Below are 26,908 nucleotides of genomic sequence, written 5' to 3'. Positions count from 1 at the left end.
CTGGGCTTCATTTCTCTCACTTATAAAACAATGCTAATACTACTTAGCTGCAGGGTTTTTGTTGTAAGGATGAAGTAGTGGTTATATAACTAAGACGCTCATTAAATGATGATACCCACGTCCCTGCCTATAGGTACAGTTGCATAGTTTCCAAGTCCTAAACTCTCCACGTCTGTACTTTCTTGTTGTGGTAACTGATTCAGTTCCCAGAACTCTTGTGAAATAGTCAATTAGGGTTAATGAAAGATAATTCCTTGGCACAAAGTACTTCCTTTTCAAGAGCATCCTGCATGTAAGTTACTTTCATTCTAGGCTGTTAAGACATTTTTCAAACTTACCTGTAGATAGTAATCTCAGACCTAGGAGACACATCAACAGTGATAACGAAAAGAGAGCAAGCGATTCTGAAGTTGTTTTTCTCTAGAGTAACATGTGTACAGCATCCAGAACAATTAGATCCTGATTGCCAGGCCAAATTTCCATCATGACACTGATGAGTTACAAACCCCTGGAGCATTGCATCCAGGAAACAGCAGCAGCATCCAAGCCCTTTGATGGAATCACAACCTTATAATTAGTATAAGTCCATTCATTATCATGGGCCTGGGTGCATGCATACCAGGGGAGAAGAGTGAGGGACAAGGAAACAAATTAAAAAGCATAAACTGAGAAAGGAAAAGAAATTAAAACCACTGAAAACTCACTAATATAATTATAGGAACTTCTCAACTACTGAAGTTTGGGGAACCCAAACTGATTTCAGGGAGACACTGAATATAGATACTAGCTGCAGGGCTATCTTAGAACTATGAGGTGCACCATGTCTCTCTTCCTGCCCTTTGACAACTGTCCCTCTCTCCCCTTTCTGTGTTTTTGCAACCTGGGCATTTAAGAGTGAGGACGAGAAGAAAGGCACAAAGGAATGGAAGGAGGAGGGAAGGAGAGGGAAAGAAGAGAGGGAGACTAACGATTCCTGGAGCACCATTTGTGATATGTGCCCAGTGGTCCGCCGGCTGCTCCCTATCCATTAGCACGGTGTCAGGAACACAGGCATTGGCAGCAGACAGACCTGGTTCAGAGTCAGCTCCTGGCTGTCTTGGGCAAATGGCCTCAGTTTCTTTATATGTAAAATGTTGAAGTGATTGGGGGCATGAAACAAGGTAATGTATATGAAGCCCTTAATACACAAAGGACATAGTCAATTGTCTCTTAAAATTATTTCACTTTTCTCCATAAAAGGGTGAAGTGGGTCTATTATCCTCATTTTGTGAATAAAGACACTGGTGGTAAGGGACACCAAGGGGATCATGAGCTCCATGAATGTAAGGACCATGCCCACCTTGGTCACTGCTATACCCAGCACTAGGCAGTTAGGCCAGGAAGGCTTCACTGTGGTTGGGAGGGAGTTAAAGTTTCACCCATCTGGATCCAAGGCCAGGATCCTTCCCAGTGCCATGTTGCTGGCCCCAAATAATCTCCTGTCTCTGTGGGTAGATGTAGAGTAGTAAGCACAGGTTTGAGGACGAAACAGCCGGGGTTCAAGTCCCAAGTTAAATAACTTGCTTTGTGAGCCAACTATTTATATGTTTCTGATCCTCTTTATTTCCTTCCCATCCTGAAAAAGTCCCTTAGTCTTTTTGATAAAAGACTCTCAGAGGGAGCTGAAAGAAAAGGATTATTTTAGGGCCAGAGCCCTAAAGAAGAGTCCTATCCCTGCAGGTCAGTATACTAGTGACAGAAAAGGAAAACCTCAGGGAAAGGGTTAGGATGGTTTGTCTGGGGTTTGTTTTTTCAGATAGGAACGGAAAAAAAAGAAAAAAGAAAAAGAAATATGGAGAGGGAGCTAATAATTATTGAGCAACTATTGTGTACTCATTGTGTTTGATGTTTTATACCTAATGTCTTATTTAATCCCCATAAAAGTTCTGTAAGAAAGATTCCCATTTTACAGATAAGAAAACTGAGGGTTAGAAAGGTTAAGCACTTTGACCAGTTTAACTGATCTTGTTAAATGGCAAAACAAAGCTTGTTTCCAGGTTGGTTTTCCTCCAAAGCCCCTGTTCTTTTCATAAGTACAGCTACTTCTCTTCAAGGTAAAAGAAAATAAAAACAGACTTGTCAGGCTCTTAGGTTTACCAAAAAGTTTCATCTTCTATTGAGTGTCCACTGGGAAGTGATTTATCTTTGTTTGGAAACAACACCCACACCTGTGCTCTGCTCTATCTTCACCTGACTTCTTTTTAATGCTACCCACCTATCAATCAATGCAATGCAGAGTCCGCAGGTGCCTGGTCCCTGGATTTTTATTTCATGGTCAGGCTACAAATTCGTGACTACTTTTAAAAATAATGATTTGTGTTCAACGTGAGTTTTTGTAGCAGATATATAAATAAACATATTATTTCTATTTTAAAATATAATATTGATTCTGTTTCTTATAACACAAGAGAAAAGCAAGTGAGAAGTCAGAGTGCTGGCTTAAAAATTAAACCCTGTAAAGTTTACAGGCAATCTACAGTGAAGCTAAATCTAACAGCCATGAAACAAAAAATAGCACAATCACTTTACAGGGGTTTTCCGGGCAACTCTGGAATTCAAGTGTTCAAGTTCAGCCCATGTAATAAAGGGGAGTTTATGATGGTTTTGCAATTGAGGCAGAAGATGGAGAAAAGAACACTTGTATTAGGGAGCATCCTAAAACCAAAAGCCTCATGAAGAAAGTTTACTAGGTGTGAAAACTTTGTTTTAAAGAGAAGGCATATGAAACCATAAGGCGAACAAAATATCTCATTAACCCAGGCAGCACTAGAAACATTTTGCATGCATGCATTCATCACTACAGCAAACTTTTATTGGGTACCTACTAGAAGGACAAGTAGTACGTCCAGCAGAGAGGATGCAAAGCAAACAGGCATACTCCCTGCCATCAAGAATCTTATCGTCTGAGGGGTGGGGCAAATATGTGAATAGTGATTATGGCACAAATACTATATTTGAGATTATATAAGAGCAATCGTAGCTGATATTTGTTAGGTGCTTATGACAATGCCACACTCGGTTTTAAGCCCTTTCTATGTTATTAACTTAATACTCCTCACAAGGCTCTATGAAGTAGGTACTGTTATTAATACCATTTTACAGCTAAGGATGGGTAAGGTAAAGGACTTGCTCAAGGCGAGACGATAACCAATGCTGAAAGGGCCATAAGAGTATGTTGGAGGGATTGATGGGCTTTCCCTGAAGGCAGAAAGATGCATGCAACCTGGATCTTAAGGAAGGAGGAGGAGGAGTAGTTTTCTGGATCTTAAGGAAGGAGGAGGAGGAGTAGTTTTCTGGATCTTAAGGAAGGAGGAGGAGTTTTCTGGATCCAAGGTGAAACAAAGAAGCACATTCTAGACATGGGGAACAGCATGTGTCTGAGGGTGGTGTATCTGGGGAACTGAGAACCTCCGTGCGTGACAAATGCAGGACCCACGATGCATGGAAGTCAGAGATGGGACAGACTGAGAGGGGCTTTATGAGTCATGGTAAGGAGTTTAGGCAATAAGGGTCCAAATGAGGATTTTAAATAAGGGACTTAAGATAGCTTTGCAGTTAACTTTGTCAGAGTGTTCTACAGGTGAGAAGATTTGAGGTAGGGACATTAGATAGGAGGCTAAGCTAATATCCAGATGAGCGGTGGTGGCCTGAACGAGGCCAGTGATTGGGAGGATTCTTGAAAGGGAATTTGAAAGATTTATGAACAATGCACTTATATTTCTGTAATTATTTTTCTGCTTATATTTCTTCATATTATGTGGGAAGTATCAAGACACCAATCCTTGGATTGGTGGATACTAAAGAAACTTGTCAAATGACTTGATTGAATGAATCTGGACTCAAGCATTCATTCTTACCTAATAACAGTAGTACATATTTTTAAAGGGCCTTCTAAAGTACCTGGTACATAGTAGATACTCAAAATTACACACACACACACAAACACACACACAATATTTTAAAAGCCTAATAATTTGGGAGCCACCCTGAAACCTCAAAGCTAAAAGTCATTTATTTGAGCACAATTTTTACTAATCTGTAAGGTGCCATCTTGATTTAGTTGTAAAGAGTTGGTTGTGTTCAGTTTTAAGGCAAATGAGAGTTAACTCTTTCTTTGGCGTAAAACATTACACCTCCCCCTCTCATTGTGCTTAATAAATTACCTCTGCCATCCCCTTTTATTGACAGGAAAACTGGGCACCAGAGGACCCAAGCCGCCTGCCCAAAGCCACACAGCAAGATGATGTAGAAAAAGTAAAATATTTACATATCCACCTTGCGGCCCCCTCTAATGTTGCTTCTTCTCCACTTTAAGAGAAAGTTAGAAAATTGTGGATAGAAAGGGAAAGCAAATTCTGCATAAAAGAAAACATTTTTTAAAAATACAAATGTGGCCTAATTTAATTTCCAATACATGTCTCCACCTTCGGCTTTGAAAAAAGGTTAAAATGGAATTCTCCAAAACGAAGTTATTCGATAGAGGAATATTAACCTCCTCGCCCCTTGTACTTCGACTCGTTTTATCTCCTTTTCATTTTTGTTTGTGGGTCTATTCATTTTGGTGAGGCCAGGCACGTTGCTAGGTAACGGGCCCATCACGGGCCAGCATGTTAGTTTGCCTGGGTGGCAGGCTTCCCTAGCGCTAGCTGCCGGCAATGCAGTCTCTCACAAAAAGCATTTATCACTGGGCAGGCACAGTAATGGCCACTCAGTGGAGGGGAAATTGAGCTGACCCGAAGGCCAAAGCTGTTAGGGAGACTGGTGGGAAGGGTAAGAGGGTCACAACACCCTTTTCCCACCCACTTAGTGGGCAGTAAGTAAGCGGTAGAACAGCCCAGCCACTGTTTTCACTAACATATCCTGAGGCTTTGCACCTGAAATAAATGTTTGCTTGACATTAACGATAAAAAAAGAAGAGGCCAAAAAATAAAATCCGTTTGTTCTAAGAACAATGAACTGAACAATGAACAGTGTGATTTAAAGTTAGGCAGAGTTTCCTCAAAATTTGATTTTGGTAGTTATACTGAAAGGGAGACTTGCAGAGAAGGGGGGTGCTAAATAATTAGTATGTTCTGATAGTGGTCATCCAAACGTTTATTTATGTAGCTCCTTGAATTTGAAAGGAGAGAAGTCTAAATATGTGAGCTTTTTAATTTTTTCCCCATGAATGGCACCAGTTTTACAAGTATTAATGTTAGTCATCACCAAATTGATACTATTTTGGAAATATCCATTTCAAATTTCTGTGTAATTAAATAATGATACTTACCTTCCATATTTATTTAGCTTAACATGAGATAAAGTTTAATAGGCAAACCAGACATTTAAAAATGTGCTTAAATATACTTTTGCAATGTTGAGTAACAACACGTATTTGAATGTGATGCTTTCCTATACAATGTTACGGATTTTTCTGGAAACATTATTCAGATTTTATTTCCTTTTTTCAGAATTATTTTACATGAATGAATATAAAACAAAGAAAAGTGTCATTACAAAAACAAGAAAAGCATAAGTAATTCACGGAAGGATAAACATCATTGTAAACAGCACAAAGGTTATAGACAAAAATATTTTATTTTAACAGTGTAGAAATCTTGGCAAGATTCAATTGTGGAAGAAAAGAGAAATTCCTTCCAAGACCATTTATTTTTTGCAATCAACTATAAGTCATGCCATTTTGTGTTAAAACTTGAAAAATTATATGAGGGGTTTGAATGCCCTTGTATTAAAAAGTAGGCACTAAATATTATTTAGCATTTCATTTAAAATTATCTTTATTATTAAACATTATGCAGTTCCAATATTCTACTTTACTTGAGAGCAAACTCTTATTTTCCAAGTGAAGAACACATAACCATCAGAAATCCTCATTTCAAATATTATATCAATATTTTGACCAAATATTTTGCTCTCTCTAAGCCCCAGTTTTCCCCCAGAGGGGAAGGTAAAATCACCCCACCTACCTCCCTGAGTAATCATGACAATCAGATGAGATGTTAGCTGTGAAACACCATACAGATGTAAGACGACTATTTTATTACTGTGAAAAATAAAACTGTTTGGAGAAACTGAAAGGATGAGAGGTAGGTTTTCAACAGCACTCAATATTCTCTCATTTTTTATAGAATTAGGCTTCTTGCCTCTGTGCAATGCCAAAGTTATAAGCCTATTAGAACCAGTGTGATTTTTTTTTTGACCAATTAGCCTCACTTTATACATAGACAAGAGGAATTGCTGCAGCTTTTCTTCAGAAATGGAGCAGAGTTAAGAGCACAACAAGAGTCCTTTTCTTCACTCTGGCTCCACTGCTTTCAAACAACAATATTTAACCAACAAAAGAAGAGACCAAGTCAATCTCAGTTTTAGTGATTCCCCTGAAAGTCATCAAATAAAAATGTGAACTTTAAAATTGATCAGGATTAATTTCACTGACACTGTATCATAACATATACCTCTTTAGAGACTCATTTGTTGGGCTGCAGATGCAAAGAAAGTACGGAAAGAAATCAGAACACAATAAGGCAATTAGACTTTTGCCATTGATAGAATACTAAAAATGTCTGATTTATCAAAGCATTAACAAACAGAAGTAAACACAAGACTTATATTTTCTTACAAAATACCTAGAGAGAGGAAGATTAAAATAATAACCAAGACCATGTGTATCAATAAATTTAATTTATAAATATTGCCCCATTGCCAGATGATGCTATTTCATTTGCTAATTTGAAGAGTGCAACAGCGAGGGATGATTTATCAATGCAAGTGCCACCCTGATGGGTAACTGCTGTTCTCAACTCTGTGGACACCTTCTCATGCAGATGAGAGAGTTTTAATGAATCGGAAGTACAGTTTAATAAGAAAAGTTATTTAAGCTTTCCCTGTAGTCGTTACCTTCAATCTGAAATTGAACAAATATTTTTATAGTATTTTTCTTCACAGCGAACTCAATCCCAGGGTGATTATAATAAGAAAAATAGTTACCAGTGCAGGTCATCACACTAAGTGCTTATACATGTTATCTCATTTAATCCTGACAATAACTCTATTAAGTGGATATAATCATCTCCATTTACAGATGAGAAAAGTGACTCTGAGAAAGGTATGTCAACTCGGTGGTTTTGTTTGTTTGTTTGTTTAAAGAGATAGAGTTTCACTCTCTTCCCAAGCCTTGAGTGCAATGGGGCAATCACAGCCCACTGCAGCCTCAAATTCCTAAGCTCAAGTGATCCTCCTGCTTCAGCCTCTCAAGTAGCTAGGAATACAAGTGCATGCCACAGTGCCTCACTAATTAAAAAAAAATTTTTTTTTTGTAGAGACAGGGTCTTGCTCTGTTACCCAGGCTGGTCTCAAACTCCTGCCCTCAATGATTCTCCTACCTTGGCCTCCCAAAGCATGGAGATTACAGGTGTGAGCAACCATACCTGGCCTCAGCTTGGTTTTAGAAAATGTCAGAGTCAGCATTTGAACCTGCTCAGCTCCAAAATATGTGCTCATAATCACTATTATATAATTACTTCAAAATATGTGCTTGAAAGTCTCGGGAATCAAAATTCTTTTAAGACAAACTGTGATGTTAATTACAGAAGCTGTATAATTTAACATGTGCTAATATATGGAAAGTTAAATTTTGATCAAAGAATTTTAGCAGTGAAAGAACCTCAACAGCCATAAAAATCAAACCTTCATCTCTGAGATAAAGAAGCTGAGACTACACAGGATGCGATGTACCTAAAGGCACATCTAAGGTTATTAAACAGGCACATGATTAAGTGATTGTTCCACCAAATAAGTCACTGCAAACTTGCCTCAAATGGCTAGTATATTTAAAATATCATTCGCTACACAACATTTCTACCTACACAAAAATGTCAAGGAAACACATCTGCTGCAAGATGAGATAGAGCTGTATATGCATACCTCAGAGATATTGCAGGCTTGGTTCCAGAATACCACAATAAGGCAACTATGGAAATAAAGCAAGTCACAGGATTTTTTGGTTTCCCAATGCATGCAAAAGTCATGTTTATATTATCCTTTGTTGTCCTCTCAACAATGGTATAGCATCTTCACTAGAAGTAGATTCCATCTCAGAAACCACTTTCTTTGCTCATCCATAAGAAGCAATGCCTAGTTTGTTCAGGATTTATCATGAGATTGCAGCAATTCAGTCATATCTTCAGCCTCCACTTCTAATTCTAGTTCTCTTGCTATTTCTGCCACATCTGCAGTTCCTTCCTCCACTGAAGTCTTGAACCCCTCAAGGTCATCCAGGAGGGCTAGAATCAACTTCTTCCAAACTCTTATTATTGTTGATATTTTGACCTCCTTTTGTGAATCACAAATGTTCTCATGGCCTCTAGAATGGTGAATTCTTTCCTGAAGGTTTTCAATTTACTTTGCCAGATCCATCACATGAGTCAGTATCCATGATAGCAATAGCCTTTTGAAATGTGTTTCTGAAATCATAAGACTTGAAGGTGGAAATCACTACTTGATCCATGGGCTGCAGAATGGATGTTGTGTTAGCAGGCATGAACACATTTATCTCCTAGTACATCGCCATCAGAGCTCTTGGGTGACCAGGTGCACTGCCAATGAGCAGTAATCTTTTGAAAGCAATCTTTGTTTCTGAGCAGTAGATCTCAAGAGTGGGCTTAAAATATTCGATAAACCATGCTGTTAACAGACGTGTTATCATCCAGTCTTTGTTGTTCCATTTCTAAGAGCATAGGCAGAGTAGATTTAGTGTAATTCTTAAGGGTCCTAGGATTTTTGAGATGGTAAATGAGCATTGGTTTCAACTTAAAGTCACCAGCTACACTAGTCCCTACCAAGAGAGTCAGTCTGTCCTTTGAAGCTTTGAATTCGGGCATTGACTTCTCTCTAGCTATGATAGTTCTAGATGGTATCTCCCTCTAATAGAAGGCTGTTTCATCTACACTGAAAATCTGTTGTTTGGTGTAGATCATCAATGATCTTAGTGAGATCTTCTGGACAATGTGCTGCTGCTTCTACCTCAGCACTTGCTGCTTCACCTTATGCTTTATGTTACAGAGATGGCTTCTTTCCTTAAACCTCATGAACCAACCTCTGCTAGCTTCCAAATTTTCTTCTACAGCTTTCTCATCTCTCTCAGCCTTCATAGAATGGAAGAGAATTAGGATCTTGCTCTGGATTAGGCTTTAGCTTAAGAGAAGGTTGTGCTGGTTTGATCTTCTATCCAAACCACTCAAGCTTTCTGCTATCAACAATAAAGCTATCTTGCTTTCTTATCACTCTTGTGTTCACTACAGTGGCACTTTTAATTTCCTTCAAGAACTCTTCTTTTAAATTCAGAACTTGGCTAACTGTTTAGCTCAAGAGGCCTAGCTTTTGGCCTATCTCAGCTTTCGACATGCCTTCCTCACTAAGCTTACTCAAATCTACCTTTTGATTTAACGTGAGAGATGCAGGACTCTTCCTTTCACTTGAATGCTTAGAGGCCATTGTAGAGTTATTAATTGGCCTAATTTCAATATTGTTGTGTCTTAGGGAATAGGGAGGCCTCAGGAGAGGGAGAGAGATGGGGGGAATGGCCAAGTCAGTGGAGCAGTCAGAACACACGTATTTATGGATTAAATTATCTGTCTTATATAGACGTGGGTTGTGTGCTCCAAAACAATGACAACAATAACATCAAAGATCACTGCTTACAGACCACTGCAACAAATGTAATAATGGTAAATAAGTTTGATATGTTGTGAGAATTAGTAAATGTGACATGAAGTGAGCACATGCTGTTGAAAAAATGGAGCCCATAGACCTGCTTGATGGAAGGTTACCACAAACGTTCAATCTGTACAACCACAATGTCTGCAAAGCACAATAAACTGAAATGCAATAAAACAAGGAGGTATGCCTGTGTTAGAAATCAGGGGAAATCCGTCAGTTTTATTCTGCGCTGGCTTCCCATATGTCAACCCCTATACTGGGCACTGTGACACCAAGATGAAGAGTTCTTAGTCTAGGCTTTGCATGGTGATAAAAATAACACAAATTCTTGTGAATTTTAAGTAATACACTCAAAATTTAATTTTGAAAACTTACAGGAAGACTGAGGTTAATCTAAGTAATTTCTATGTACACTAAAACAGATACTAATCTGAGTGTGGCAATGCTCAGTCCCATAAGCAAAAAGAGACTGTGTCTGAGCCATTTTCCTCTTGGAGGTAGGGATGGAAGCAAAAATACTTAGACTATATTGTCCATTCCAAAAAGCAATCTACCAAAGAAAATATTGAACTACCTTTTGGTTCTGTCCCCAAATAGCTAATTAAGCAGGATTCCCTATAGACCTTTTCTAATCACATGAGATAGGCATCAGAAAATCATGAAGTCAACCGTATTTGTATATAAAAATAAATTTTAAAAATAGAAAGTGGAGTAATTCAACAAATCTATAAGAGATGGAAAGAGAACTTCTTATCCTATCAATATCAGTATGCATAAATTCAACCAGTGCAATTTCCTGGTGAGCAAATCCAGATAATTTCAGGGTTTTGCTGAAGGTCACACAGCTTGATAGGGGCAGAGCCAGGTCTAGGACCAAGAGCTCTTGACTGTGGGTCTATGCTTTTCCCACTACATCAGATTACTTGGGCAAATGTCAATGCATAGTACACACATGAGAAAGATAGGAAAGAGTAGAAAATTGGCATACTCACTTGATTATTTGTATCTCCAACATGGAATAAAATATACAGTACAATTTCAGACCAATTTTGATAACAAGGCTACCAGTTCTAGTTTCAAAGTTGCTTTGAACCTGTTAACAATATTTATAAAATATTTTTATAATATCCACATAATGAGACATATGGTCATAACAGCCATTTGCACAAACATGTAAGCATTTAAATGTAAGACATAGACTGTTCAGTATACTGTCTCTAGTATCTAATATGTTACTCCACACAGTGTAGAATGCTCCAAATTTGTCATTAGCTTTATAGGTTGCTCATTGTAAATGCCCTCAAACTTTCAAATTACCCTGCCATACCTGATCTGTCATGGATAGTCAAAAGAAGAAAACACAAAGACTGAAAATATTATGATATTTTGAAAGTGACAGTTTCCTTGGGGTTTGACTTTCTGTACTCTAAATTCCTCAGGATGGAGATTTGCTTCTTAATTTGGCACATTCATCAGCTGGCACCTATTACATGACTATGTATAATAGTAAGAAGAAATCCTAAGCACATGGGACAGATACTGACATATAGTAAGAAATTCAATAAGGCATTTGTTAAGTGAATGAATGAATGAATAATTCTTATTTTCTTTGACCACTTCTCAAATGATACCAGGCAAACTACATTTACAAAAAAAAAAATGACAATATCACTTTAAACAGGTAAACTTTGAGCTTTTCTGAGGAGAATAAATTCTCCATTTCTATTTTGCACATTCCCATGTCTACTTTGAAATATTATAATTCTATGTTACAATAACATAACTACTACTATTATATAAAGACGTTGTGTCACACTTTTTAAAACAGGATTCAATTTTCTTTATGCTACTTAATGAAAAAAAATTTCCCTTAAAACAGCACAAACTGGAATTTAAAACATTGTTGGAAATACTTCTGGGTTTTAGAAGAGCCTAATCTTTCCATAGACTGAAATAGAATTATCCTACACCTCCTTAAAATATCAACTATTAGGACTCCGATTACAGTCATGCACTACGTAACAATCAATGACAGACTGCTCATGGACAGGGGAGCCACCCTATACATATATATCATTTTTAATCTTTCATATCATATTTCACTGTATCTTTTCTATGTTGAGATATATTTAGATACACAAATATTTACCATTGTGTTACAGTTGCCTACAGTATCCAGTACAGTAATGTGCTGTCTAGGTTTGTAGCCTAGGTGCAATATGCTGTGCCATACAGCCTAGATGTGTATTGAGCTACTCCACCTAGGTTTGTGTAAGAACACTCTATGATGTTTACAAAATGATAAAATTACCTAACAAGGCATTTCTCTGAAGATATCCCTGTTGTTAAGTGATGTTTGACTGTACTTTTAAAATCTTCACTATGGGTGTGAAGTAGAGATTTAAGGAATTAATTCTTTAAAAAACTGTTTTTTATTTTTTAGCTTTTTTGTAGAGATGGGATCTTGTTATGTTTCCCAGGCTGGTTTTGAACTCCTGGTCTCAAGCAATCCTTCCGCCTTGGCCTCCCAAATACTAGGCTTACAGAAGTGAGCCCACTGTGCCCAGCCTAATTCTTACAATTCTGGCAGAGAAATAGTCATTAAAGTTTACTGTACTTTGATATGGCATTCTTGGGCAATAGTTCAGTTCAAAAAACATTCCTTGGGTAGCCACGATGTCCCATGGCAAATTTAAAAATAAATAGTACCTGCCTTCAGAAATAAGTTCTGTACTATTCCAGTGAAAATAAAATAAGTATGATGACATATATTATAAGAATTAGTAAGGCAATGCTATACCAAGGGATGGGGATGGACAATGGGAATGGTCCACCCCAGGTACAAGCGTCATCTGCAGAAAATGTAAAAACCTGACCACATCTTGGTTTACTTCTTATTATCACCATGCAGTAGCAATTCTAAATGACAACTATACTGGGTTGAATAGTGTCCCCCTCAAAATGTGCATCCTTCCCCGGACTTTGGAATGTGGCCCTATTTGGAAATAGGGTTGTTGCAAATGTAATTAGTTAAGATGGGGTCATACTGGCATAGGCAGGGTCCTTAATCCAATGACTGGTGTCTCTATTTTTTAATGGTGTCTTATTTCTCCAAATGAAGAAGAGGAAAAGAAACAGAGATAGACACAGACAAGGAGAGAATGCCATGTGATGACAGGGACAGAGACTGGAATAAGACGTCTATAAGCCAAGACATGTCAAAGATTGCCAGCAACCATCCGAAGCTAAGAGAGCAGCAGGGAACAGATTCTCCCTCAGTGCCTTCCAAAGGAGCCAACCCTGTCAACACCTTGATTTCAAACTTCTAGCCTCCAGAATTATGAGACAATGGAATTTCTATTGTTTTAAGCCATCCAGTTTGTTGTACTTTGTTATGGCAGCCCTAGGATATGAAGACAATGACCGTTCCCAACACCCCACCTTCTTGCTACATCACTGATAGTAAAAATGTAACATGGTCATTATTAAAGTATAGATTGTAGCTTATAGTTAGTAGACTAATAGTCTGGAAGTGGAGACAGACATGTAAATATGGATTTCAACACAGCGTGGTAAGTGCCATGATGGAGGTGTGCACAGGCATCTGTGGCTCACAGAGAAGGTCAGGGTTCAAGTACAGCTGTCCAGAGCAGTGCAGACAGTGCATTCAGGAAAACACAAATGAGTACAGTTTGGCTGGAATGGATCATTCTGTGAAGGAGAAGAAAAGAGTGGAAAGAAAGGTGAAGCTCTGCTCATTGAAGGACTTTGAAAAATGGACATTGATATGGTGCTTTAGACTCACTCATCAAAGTATAGTCTGTGGACCAGTAGATCTGGCATTACTGGAAGCTTGTTAGAAATGCAGATGCCACTCTGGGAAACACTGTGTAGTGCCCTACTCCTTCAAGTGTGGTCCTGCAACCAGCAGCAGCAGCAGCAGCTGGAGGCTTGTGAGAAAGCCAGCCCCACTCCAGACCTGCCAAATCAGAATCTGCACTGGGCAACAGGATGCCCAGATGACTTGCTTATACACCAAAGGTGAAAAGCACCGTTCCAGGGCATATTAGCCCTCTGCTGAGCCATAATGAGAGGAAGTAAGTGGGTGAGAAGATAGCTGAGGTGGGAAGTCACAGAAGGTGGTGATACACTACGGCATGAGGGAACAGTGTGAACAAAGACATCGAGGTATAAAACAGCAGCTCAGTTTTATTGCACCAGGTACTGTGCTACATGCTTTCTATGCACTCATCTTTTGATCTCCATAGTCACCCGGTGTTTTTATTCCAACAGACAGAGGGGCAGAAAGGTGGATAACTGCTGGGTGCAGTGGCTCATGCCTGTAATCCCAGCACTTTGGGAAGCCAAGGCAGGTGGATCACTTGAGCTGAGGAGTTCAAGACCAGCCTGGGCAACATGGGGAAACCCCATCTCTCCAAAAAATACAAAAGTTACCCGGGTGTGGTGATGTGCACCTGTAGTTCCAGCTACTTAGGAGGCTGAGGTGGGAGGATCATTGAGCCTGGGAATTGGAGGCTGCAGTGAGCCATGATTGCACCACTGCACTCCAGCCTGGGTGACACAGTGAGACACTGAGAAAGAAAGAAAGAAAGAAGAAAGAAAGAAAGAAAGAAAGAAAGAAAGAAAGAAAGAAAGAAAGAAAGAGAAAGGAAAAGAAGGATGGGGGAGGGGGGAGGGATAGCATGGGGAGATATACCTAATGCTAGATGATGAGTTAGTGGGTGCAGTGCACCAGCATGGCACATGTATACGTATGTAACTAACCTGCACAATGTGCACATGTACCCTAAAACTTAAAGTATAATAATAAAAAAAAGAAAGAAAAGAAGGAAGGAAGGAAAGATGGAAAGGAAGGAAAGATGGAAAGAAACGAAAGGAGAATGACCAGCCCAGTGTCACTGGACACGAGGTGGGGATGTAAACTCAGGATTCCTCAGCATCCTTCAAATACCCCAAGCCTTCATGCCTTGTGTAGCAGATTCCCTCTACAAGGAATTGCCTTCTTTATCTGTTAAATCTCATTCATTCTTCCAGATCCGGCTCCAAAAGTCACCTTCTGTGTGACCTCCTTCCCAGTTTCTCCCGTCGTTAGTTACATACTCTGTGATGCTCCTGAACATCTCTTTCATACCACAATGATAGAATTTGTCATGGTCTGGCTTATTTGGTGCTCCCTCTGCTCTGTTCAACCCCAAATAGAAGGTGATGTTTTTGGAAGTGGAGGAGGCATGTCTCATTCATCTCAGTCTCCCCAGTGCCTAGTTTGGTGCTTCATGCCTAGTAAACACAAATATGGGTTTATTAAAGGTGGACGTGGGTGCCAACTCTGGCTGCATTCCTTACCAGCTATATGACCTTGAGCACATTCCTTAACCTTTTGAGCTTCAGTATTTGCATCTATGAAATGGTGATCATGAAACCTACTCATCAGGTTGATATGAGATATGTAAAAACACCATGCACACTGCAGGGCACAGAGGAAGTGTGTGATAAATATCTTTTAAGGGATAGAATAAATAAGTAAGCTGACCTGGTGTAAAAGCAGATGGTAACAATAAACTACTACCTATAGAGTCTGTACCAGGCACTATTTAGGGTAAATTATGTACATTACCTCTCCATCCTTCAAATGCCACCTATTGTTATCATTATCATCATTTTATTTTAATAAGTAATTAAACTGAGTCCTATATAGGTTAAGAAGTTTCCTTAAGGTCAAAGAGAGAACCAGACTGGGACTCTGATCCAAGTGGGTCCAAAGTCTAAGCTGCTAGAAAAAAAAAAAAAAAAAAAACCCAAAAGGCTTGACAAAAGAACCTCCCCATTGATATAGTGGCCCATCCAAAGATCACACCACTGTACCTTTAACCTCCAGAGATAGAACTGTTTTATCAAATTTTTACCAAAACCTCGAAAAAATCTGAACACTTTTTAAATTAGATTCCTCAATACTAGAAAAATACAGCTGTTAGCAGTCACATGAGACCTGGCTGTTCTTCATGAAATACAAGCTGTGTTAATGGGAGGTATGTTAAAGCTGTTTGTTGCTGTACAGCACTGTGTGTATAACTAAAACAGTCAGGAGCTAGCTTCCCACGTTCAATGAAATGTTTACAGACAGACAAGTTAATAGGCATAAAAGCTATATCCAAAGCATGAGTGATATTCTTTTGATGTCAGCTCCATGGAATCCTTCCTGTTACAGTAGTAAGAATTTTTTAAGGAGATTATATTATAGAATTAGAAAGTGCTTTTCTTTACTGTATGCCATTCCTGTTTCTCAGTTATAAGGGAAATGAATTTAGAAGTTTAAAAAAATCAAATTATTTATCTTAGTGTTCCCTGAAGTTTGCAAACTGCTGAGCAATGTGGTGCTTTGCCCTACATTCTCCTCATTGAGTCTATCTGGGTAAATTAATTACAAGACAATCCTTAGGAATTAAGTGTATTTTAAGTTCAGAGGCATCTGCTTAGAGACTTCTAATACCGCTAAATAGTCCCTTTGGAAATGCACTCGTTAGTATGAGTGGTATAATTTTCATTTCCGCTGGCACCATGGCGTATGACTTCTTCAGTTTCAGCTACCCTCTGATTGACCTGCCAAGGGCATAAACCACTCTGAAGATGTTCCAGCACCATTTGTGCTTCTCCAGTAGGTATAAGAAACTGGATTGATTTGCTCTACATCAAGGAATAATTTAAAAGATAATTTTTCCTGGTTTTAATGTGGTACATTCTCTGTGTAAACACACACACACACACACACACACACACACACACACTAGCCTGAACTTATAATAAGCTTATTGGGCAATAGAACAAAACAAATAAACATTTTCTTAGATAACAGATATTATATATGTCCTAAGGACATGAATTAGGAAAAAATCCATGGTGTGATTAATCCATGATGTAAAATGAAAATACATTTTTAAGTCGAATGCCAATAAGATGTTGGCAGGGAATGGAAGGGGGGGCACTTGGAACACAGAGAACTGAAATTTACATTTGGGATTCTTTCCTCCCCTCTGAAATGAGAATGTGGTGAGTTTTATCACTTGATTCTTGTGAATCTGCTGTGTTCTGGTTTGGAAGAATTCTGAATCAGGGTGATTTTAGGACAGCTGCTGTTTCCCAGGCTCAAAACAAATAGAAGCAGAGTGTGGCCAGCTCTCCATAATTCCCTCAGTTATCATCGGCATGACTCTGCAGGGGCATCCCTAGAAAGACACAGGAGAGCCACTCACCATTCAGCCACCCTGTCGACAGATCTAATTTGGAAAGATCAGGTGTAGAGAAAAGAAAACAGTTCTTCGAATAAAACAGAGGCCAAAAAAAAAAATGCATAAAATAATCAGAATTTTTAGATGTACACAGAGCTGGCATTCAGTTACCTCCAGAAGCACAGTTGACCCTGTGGAATGTCATCAGGTCAATCACTTTCTGATAATGATAGTAAATGGACATTTATACAGAGCTTTAGTGTTTATAAAACATGTCTATATATGGTGTATATCATTTGGACCCAATAACAATCCCATGATGAAGGTTATTATTAGAACTATTAAGAACACAGTCTTTGGAGTCCTGAAAATTAGGTTAAAATCCTAGCCCTCAACGTACTAACTGGACCACCTTGGGAACTTACTTACCTTCTCTGATGCTGTAATAGGAATAAATGAGATCACATGGGGAAAACATTTTCCCAGTGCTTGACACTTGGTATGCTCACAATAACTGGTAGTAGTTGTTGTTGTTATTATCTACTATATTGTGTTGCCTGCTTCAGTGATTTCAAAAGCTCATTCTTTTCCAATCCAAAAATATATTTCTTAAAATGTGGCTTGGAAACCAGTTTCTGAACCTTCTTAAGCAAATATATGTATACATTGAATGAATGAATGAATGAATGGAAAGAATTCTAGCTCAGGATCAACCAGAAAAAGAATAATGCATTGGGAAGTATTCTATTCATTCAGCAAACATTTATGTCTGAACTTAGTATGGACCAGGAACTATCATAGGCCAGCACACTTAATCTTCTTAGCAATTCTATGAATTAGGCATTGTCTTCTTTCACAGATTACAAAAACAATTAGTCAAATAACTTAGTTAACTTGCATAGAGACACACAGCCACTACATGACAAAGCCTGGGGTTGAAACCGGGTCTTTGGATTCTTGGTCCAGTGCTTATCCTCAGCACCTTGGCCTCTTGATCCATCGCAGGGATGACACATCCTGTTCATTTCCACATGAGCAGGCTCCACATTGAGACACGATTTTTTTCTAAGCCTAATTCACTTGGCTATTCAGCATGACTCTTAGGTATATAAAGTTATGTCATATCTGATAACATAGTAAAAATGTTGATACAATTAATAAACCTTTATCTACAATATAGTGCAAATCATGGCATACAGAAAAAAATAAAATAAAGAGCTGACATGAACTCCCTCCATGATCCCCATTCTCATGCTTTCATACCAGCCACTCCCTACACCTTGCTTACTGATTTAGAGGAAAAGGAGGAAAGAAGATTGACAAGAAAAAAGGTTAGAAAAGGAAATAGCTAACACCCATTCAGAACTGAGAACAGGTAATTAAAGCCTTCAAGAAAAGAATGGAACCACTGCTCACAAACTCCAGCTCTGAGTAACACATATTCTCTCGTTGGCCATCTTATGGAACCTTCTACAACCTCATGGGCAAAGTGGGCTGCAGCAGTGGACAATGTATTAAACAACTAATTAAGGTACAGTTGTTTTATAGTTGCTTTAGCCGTTGCCTCCCAGTCACTTGCTTTACCTGTGTTAATTCATTCTTTCATTGCATCAATATATTTATGGAGCATCTTCTCCATATCTGGCATATAGTAAAAGTTAATAAATGTTTGCTGAATGAATTTAATTCTTCCCATTGCAGTGAGCCAGATCAACCAATCTCTACCCCCAAGGGACTGACAGTCTACTTTGGATAACAAGTATCAAACAAATAATTACACCAATAATTACTTTCAATTGTATTAAGTGCTTCAAAAAAGAATTACAGTATGTTAAGAGAGCAAATAATACATGACATTATTCTAGACAGGGCATAAAGGAAGACTTCCATGAGCAGGTGACATTTAAGCAAAGGAAGGGCACCAGCTTTAAGTAGAGAGTAGGGGCCAGTTCATTCCAGGCATAGGAGCAGCAAACCCTATCATGGCCTGCAAGGCTCTGTGACCAGGTCCTAGCTTCCTTGTGACCTCATCTCTTACCAGTCTCCCTTCAGTCTCTCTTCTCAGTTCCACTAGTATTCTATTTTTAAAATACGTCAAATTTGTTCCTATCTTATGAGGCTTTTGCATTTGTTATTCCCTCTGCTTGGAATGCTGTTATCCCAGCTCTTTACGTAACTGGTTCCATCATCTAGATCTCAGTTTGACATGTCCTGCTCCTAGAAGCCTACCCCATCCACCATATTGGATGCAGCCCCACTCCTACTCCACCAGTCACCATCTACCATATCTCAATGTACTGGTTAACTCAGAGCATTTCTCAGTGCCTGATGACTTGCTTACTTGTTTATGTTTCTTTTCGCCAACTAGAAAATAAGTTCCATGAGAATCAGAATCTTGTGTGCCTGACACAAAGTAATCAAGCAATAAAAATTGAATAAATGAATAAAGATTAGCATTTATGAAGACTCTATGTTGGAAAGGGATGTGACATCTTCTGGGACAGAAAGGTCAATGTGGTTAGGATATAGTTTAATGTTTAATTCAATAGTAATTGTTTTTTAAATGTATACGTCTGTGTGTACAACATATATGTAGATAATTGCTCCTCAACCATATTTTAATCAGCTTGACAGTAATCACAGGTGTCTTCTTAGACATCGTACATGTCTTGCATATTGTAGCCACTCAACAAACTTTTTTTTATTATACTTTAAGTTCTAGGGTACATGTTCACAGCGTGCAGGTTTGTTACATATGTATACATGTGCCATGTGCCACTCAACAAACTTTTGACTAATTGGAAAAATAATTCTAGTCTGTTAAGGCACCACTATGTTATCTTTGCATATCAAATGTCAGCTTAGAAAGTGGCTTCCTATCATTATCTCAATGGATCATTCACTAATTTAGCCTTGCCAATGAACAGAGAGTTGATTGTACCAGCCCTAAAGGAGTGCACTTCTTTCTTTACAATTTGGTTCTGGGATTTAGACAAGGCAGGGGAAGATACCCCTTGGTAACCCTAATTTTATACAGAGTGCCCTAAAGACTCAAAATAGAAATAGAATAAGCTCAGCAAATAGGAATATATGTTTTGTTTGCTCTCTGAATTCTTGGGTAGGAAGGTATTGTTTCTCAGCACTAACAGATATTTTCCAACCTTCTTGCTTCAGCTGTTTGCCCCAGAAAGCAAGTGCTAGTGGGAAGACTGATAGTTAAATAATTAGGAATAGCAAAATGTGGAAAAGGTATTTCATTTGCATGAAACCTTCTCCCCTCCAGGAGCAATTCCAGAGCTCCCTAACATACTGGTTTTGAAGCCCATGTGGTTTGAAAACAGAGCCTCCTAGGGGAATTTTACTGTAAAAGATCTCCCTGGGTCCCTAGGTCAGCTTCTTCCTGTTAGGCCCTCCAAAGCAAGACAGAGAACTAAGAAGTAATTGTCAGGTGGTTCTCATCCTTGCACATTCTACACAGGCAAAAACACTCCATATGTTTAAGATGGCTGTCCAGGGTCAATTATTGGATTAATTTTGGGAGGAGAGATTGACAATCCACACAATCCTAGGACCTACAAATTCAGGTCCAAAAAATAAAATTTTCCCTCTCTTAATTATAGAAAAACTGTCCATGGTAAACCTAGACTAGTTTGGCTAGAAATCCCTTAAAGTCAGGGACTATGTTTAAGTTTTCTTTGCATTAATCAATTAGCACAGGTCCTGGAAAGTCATACTTGGATAAATATTAATGAATGGTCATCAAAAATCTATCAATTTCTGCAAGATTATGGTTTAAAAACAATCCAATCACACTAATTCAACGTCCTCCTAAACAGGTCTATTAGATTGAGGAAAAATTGCAGCGGTAATAGATCTTGTCTTTATCAAGCTTTTGCAATTAGTACCTTTTGACATTGTTGTCAAGAATTAAAAAAATTAATCACCATGTAGATGAGCAAGTTTGTTAGGTTCTTTGGTTGTAAGCAAAAGAAACTCATTCTGATTAATTTCAGCAGAAAAGGAATATATTGGAAAGGTACAATGTACAGAGAATCTACTGCATGGCTAAGGAAGCAGGTTTGGAACAGAAGGGCAGCTCCAAAAGTCTCTGTAGCAGGCTGCCTCTCAAATGAATGAACATCAACCATTTTTTTTTTTTCTGTTCTTACAACCCTCTGCTCAAGATTCAGAGTCCTACAAGAAACAGACTGACTGCCCTAGTCTAGGTCATGGGCAAACCAAGGGGTAAAAGGGAACCTTGATTTACATCCCCATCAGCACTCTACACAATGAGAGAGAGGTAATACCCAAAATAGCTATGGGGGAGGTTTATTCAAAAGGAGAATGCTGTGAGGCTGAAAACCCACAGATGTCCGCCATAGTGAATGAAGAAGGGAAAAAAGGAATTAACATTTCTTGGGCACTTGTATATACCAAGCACATCATGTGTGAATTACCTTATACATGTATCTTATTTCATCCTCAGCTGTTCTGAAAGATGGGCATTTTATCCTCATTTTACAGATGAAGAAATTGAGGCTCAGAGAGATTAAGTGACTTGCCCAGCACCACCCACTTAATAAGCATTGGACTGAACATTTGGACCAAGGTTTATCTGATATCTGCACTATACTGCATATCTCAAGCTTAAATAATAATATGCATGGGTTGTTGTCAGCCCTGAGGGTATAATAATTTTGACATTGTTGTCAAGAATAAAAAAAAATTAATGGGATTCTAGAATGAGATTCTAGAAAGACTGATTCTTACAAGAGAAAATTTAATGCTTTATTTACTGACTTGGTTGGTGAAATAAAGTACAATTGCAAGGTGGGGTTAGGGAGAGAACACAGGACAGAGAATGGGAAACACGGAGTTTATGTCCTGGCTTTGCTACTTTATAGTCATGTAACTCTGGGGGTCTGAGGTGTGGGTTCTTCAGTTGAAGGTGGAGGACAATATTGTCTAATGAGTACCCATGCACAGCCTTTAGCATTTCTACCAAGTTTCTTAACCTTTCTCAGTCTCTTTTTTTTTAATGCAAGATAAGGATAATATATCATAGGAATTAAATGAGACAGCATGGATAGATCTTGAGTGCAAGTTAGAAGTGCACAGTAAGTGTCATTTCCTTTTCACCCTAAACAGTTCTCATGAGGATCAGAAAAGATAATGTATGCAAAAATGTTTTAAAAGCTGTAACATGCTATACAAATGTTAGTAAATATAACCAAAATGCTAATAACATCAAGTTAGGTAGGACAATTTAAAAACCAAACCACAATTTTTCAATGGTTTGAAAATGACAGCATGGATATTCATTTGAATACAAATTAACATTTTGTAGAGACAAATACGAAGTGTGGCAGAACATGGTTAACTGTTCACTAAACTCAATTCCTCTTCCTCTCGGGTACGTGGCAAAACAAAAATTTCCAGGTCTCCTGTAGCTAAATACAGCCATGTCACTGAGTTCAGCAAACGAATATGGGTGTAAACTTAGCCCATACAAATCTCCCAAATGCAATTCTTCATAGGATTTTTTCCCAGCACATTTGGAAACCATGTATTCAGATTGTAGAGCCACAAGGTAAAAGGAGCCTGGGTCTCTAAATCCCTGCTTGCAGGAAACTATTGATCAAGGACATACGTTTTGACTTCACATAAGCAAAAACACAAGCACCCACTGCAGTAAATTACTGAGTTTTAGCATTTATATATTCAACATATGCATAATGTAGCATTACATATATGTTAAATATACATGTAATGTTACAGCCAACAATACATTAACTCTGAGTTTCTCAACCTCAGCACTATTGACATTTTGGACTGGGTACTTATCTGCTTGGGGGGCTGTCCTGTGCATTGTAGGATGTTAGGCAGAAACCCCTGGCCTCTACACACCAGGTAACAGCAGCATCCCCCTTCTCCGTGGCCATCAAAACTGTCTCCTGAGGAGACATTTTGCCAAATGTCCCCAAGGAGAAAAATTGCCTGTGGTTGAGAACCACTACCTTAACTATACTTAAAAATTAATTTACTTAATTAAAAAAAATCTCCACAAGACCATGAGATTAAAGTAGAGGAATGACTTTCTCCCAAAGTAACAGTAAAACTGCTAAAGACCTTAGCCTAGCAGACCGAGCAAATTTGTTGAATTGAATTCTAAAAATCAAAATTTCTAAACAAAATAAGTTTCCAAACATGCCAGTGCTCTGCAACCAGATTAGAAACACCATCATCAAAGACAACACCTGGCACATCTGGCTACTCTGAGATCCTCAACTTCTGCAATGCTATTTCTCCAGGTGTTTTTATTCCTGTTTTTGGCAATGGCCCTGGAAGAGAAGTGTCTTGGTCTTTTATCACAGTTATAGTCTCCTGCTTGTCTTCAGTGTACAGGAATATAATGATCTCATAGTGTAGATGATTTAACATAAAAATCCTCCCACTGCACAGCTTTCAGAAATCATTTTGGCAGAGTAAAAGCCAAGTGGCAATATACGAGCACTTTCTCTTAAACATTTTATTCATCATTCTAAAAAAACTCATAACGCAAAATTTTTCAACTTATAAAATGTCCACAAGATAAAAATTTGTTTCATTTTCTTTCTTTTTTTCCCCTCTTTCAAAACGTTTCCTTTCTGAATCACTATGCTAAAAACATATCAGGCAATCCACAAAGGCCTGCTGACCTGATTTAATCTTGGCATTATTCTATTGCAAATGAGCATAGCACACAAAAAGATGTGCTAATTTATTTAAGGAGGCATTTCCTTTTCAACTTTGATAAGGACAACACATTCAAATAAAAATATTAAAACATAAAACAACAAACTTTAAGAAGGGATATTGCTTTTCCCTCCTTTTCCTTGGTTTTCACAGAAACATTTATCAACCCATATCCAACAGTAATATATGTATACTGAAAGCTGCAAGAACAGAAAAAGTCACACTTATGAACAAAATCATGAACTTGATGGAAACTTAGCGTTTTCTGTGAAATTCAAGTTTTCATATTTTCCTTTTAAAAACCCTGAAATTCATAAAAGCTATTCATAATAAATCATTTTTACTGTTCTTTTTCATTTTTATATATTTTAACTCTCTTTTTGAAAGTGTATAATGAATTCAGAACTGAGATAGGAGGCAGATATGTGTGAAATTTTGGAATTTATTATTAAGATGTGAATACTGATACTTCAATTTTTTTATTTCTAAAAAGTACCACATAAGACATAATTAAAAATCTCAAAACCAAATATGTATATAAGTGTTATATCTCCCTATTGCCAATAACTATTAATTTGTTGCTTGGAGCCATTGGCCTCCTAACAGCATAGGCGGGTATAAGCTGGCTCTCCTTAACTGCTACTTCTCAAGGGACAACATGCCAAATTGGGAAGAAAAGGTACTTTGTTGTATGCGTTTTGATCTGAAAAGAATTACTAGCATTAACCAGTTAAAGCTCCTGGGAAATCAAAGTATCATCACTAACTATGAGCAGAAACCCCTAAACTTCCCATACAAATATTGCCTGCCACTGCAAGTAACCTTACAGTAGATAAATGGAGCTGCTCTTGAGTCCTCTTAGTTATCATTATATTATATTATTATTTTAGTTAGGTGATTCTGTGCATACACTGGAAATACATATGTACAGTAAATCTCTTTCTATAGCTGCATTAATATTCAGCATATATGTGATAAGCTAGCAATAGCACAACATCATTCATTTTCAAATCTGTGCACATTCTTGTTAGGCATTTGCACAGAAAGCCCATGAGTAATCCTTCAAGGAAAAGTTAGCAGAAGCTGGGTTTACTGTGTGAATGGGAGGAGGAAACATCTCTAAGAACTCAAATTTCCTCTTTGTTGTGCTCATTGGAATCCAGAGAAAAATGAACATGAGCTTGCCAGGCTGCACATTTTGCTGTAGCCCTGATGGAAGCAGTAAGTCCAGAGCCTGCTGCCTAGGAAGAGTTTTTCTAGCTGGAATTTGGGAATCGACTAAAAAAGTCCTTCCCCTGAAAGATGGGTTAAATTGATCATTTTTTCCTAGACATAGTGCACTTCAGGCTCATTTTGCTTTGTAATTAAGAAGAAAGCCAGAAACATCATTTACACATTAAGAATTTAATAGATATATTTTTCTAGCTTTATGCATTAGCACAGGACAGCCCATTAATGAAATAAGTCTTCCTTCAGGGTCAATTTAGATGGCTGTAATCTTCTGCAAATATATTGCAAATGAGGATCATTTAATGATCTTAAAACTAACTGCCAGGAGAGGATTGTTATAACTCTCCAGACAACAAAAAGAGACTTGGCATGGCATGCATATCCTTTCTTTAATTTAACAAATGTTTAAGTTTCTGGCCACTACATTTTTAAAATTTGCAAATGTTATCCTCTATTTAGGTTAGTCTCTGGCTTGCTGACCTGGGAGGCTAAATCTGACTATAAAAAGTTCAAGCCTGCATTAAATGATCAATTAAAGGATAACAGTGTTGCACTGATAAAATATATCTCTTGCCTTGCTGATATGCCCATGATTGTCAAACTCTGCTAAGCTCCCCTTGTTCTGGTCCAGCTCATCTTTTTCTCCAGAACTTCTTTGCCTGACTTCACTAACTCCTATCTATTGACAACCACTGTTAAAACAATACTTAGCATGTGTGCAGCATTCAAGTATTTTAAAAATTCGTTCACACGTGTGATCTTATTTGTTCCTGAAAATAATATCACATACAGGTATGGAGCATGCCATTTCCCCTTTTATAACAAGTAAGGAATCTGTGGTTCAAAGGGACTGAATGCTGGGCTCAAGCCCACTCTCTCATTCTATTTCCCCTACCTTCAGCAAGTAAGAACTAAAATTCAGGTCCTCTGATTCCTGATTCAGTATTCATTCATATCAACTTGTAACCCATGGTACTTGGAAAAGTACGGACCTAAAACTGCGGAAGCCTGGAGGGAAGATTTGGTACAACACGAACACCTCTATGCCTTCAGAGAAAGTAGTTGGAGAAACAAAACATCATCCTTTAAAAATATAGCATATATACGTGTGTATGTGGTGATTATTACAGGGATGAAGTACATAGTAAGTGTTAAGAAGTTCATGGAAAGAAATTTCATGGGATATAGAAGTCAGAGAAGATTTTTTGGAAAAGGTAGACTTGAAAGAAGGGCAATAACTGTATAGGAGAAGTGAGAAACATCTGGCAAGAGGCAGCACATACTGGGCTCACAACCTGGCTCTGCCATTTATCAACTGTGCAACTCTGATCACGTTATTCAATTTCTCTAAGCCTCAATTCCTTGTCTGTAAAATGGGAATAATTATTAGCACCTACTTCTTAGAGTTGTTAATCATAGATGAGAAAATGTATGCAAAGAGCTTAGTATAAGTGGCTGATACAGCATCAGTGTTCATTACTAAAACAGCTTGAGCAAAGGAATAGAAATGAGGTATAAGAAGGGCAACAGCTAATGTATGCTGGGCTTCATACCTAGGTGATGGGTTGATAAGTGCAGCAAACCACCATGCCACTTTTACCTCTGTAACAAACCTGCACATCCTGCACATGTATCCCAGACTTAAAATTAAATTAAATTAAATTATTTAAAAAAGAAGGACTGCCAAAAATAATGATTAAATTAGTCAGGTCTGAGTAAACTTTGGTAAAAAGAGTAATGAGAAAATATTAGAAAAAATTCAGACTAGATTATGGAGACATGTAAGTGCCAAGATAACAAGTTTTGCCTGATGCCTTTCTATTTCTATTTGCAATTCAGCTTACATTCTAGAAACAAAATCTTATAGTCAATATGTAAAAAGATACAAGTAGAACTGCCCTAGTTGGAGCTGGTGTCAAGATTCCAGAGCCCTACCTGATAAG

The sequence above is a fragment of the Pan paniscus genome, chromosome 1 (assembly GCF_029289425.2).
Source record: "Pan paniscus chromosome 1, NHGRI_mPanPan1-v2.0_pri, whole genome shotgun sequence".
In the NCBI taxonomy this organism is placed as follows: domain Eukaryota; kingdom Metazoa; phylum Chordata; class Mammalia; order Primates; family Hominidae; genus Pan; species Pan paniscus.
Note: the sequence above shows the minus strand (reverse complement) of the source record.